We start from the raw sequence: 425 nt of genomic DNA, 5'->3' as shown, positions 1-425 counted from the left end.
ATTGGCGCAAATCAAAATATATGTGCTCGACACATTGTGTCGAGTTCAAGCATAAAAAGTATAGTCAACGGTTTCATATACATACACTTGTCACACAAAGATAATTTTACATTGTCAACATCACGTATATCAACAAATTTAATGACCAGATCCAATATCATTACTTTCGATGGCATAGATGACTGCACCAATCGCTGGATAGCTGTCCGTTTTTTTTCGGTTAACGCCATCCACATAGTATGAAGCAGAACAATGCGGTTGCCTCGGGTATCGTCAATCTCAATTTCTACGTAAGGCATTGTTCCCGCGGCGATCCCGATCTCCAGAAATTCGTACGCTGTTGGTGTCAACGCTAATAGTTTTGTCAAAATTGTACGAGAAGACGCGCTGTAATGAAAAAAAAAAACAAACGAATAAGTGATCTG

The sequence above is a fragment of the Trachymyrmex cornetzi genome, unplaced genomic scaffold (assembly GCF_001594075.2).
Source record: "Trachymyrmex cornetzi isolate Tcor2-1 unplaced genomic scaffold, Tcor1.1 scaffold478, whole genome shotgun sequence".
Lineage (NCBI taxonomy): Eukaryota > Metazoa > Arthropoda > Insecta > Hymenoptera > Formicidae > Trachymyrmex > Trachymyrmex cornetzi.
This window is presented reverse-complemented; position numbering follows the sequence as displayed.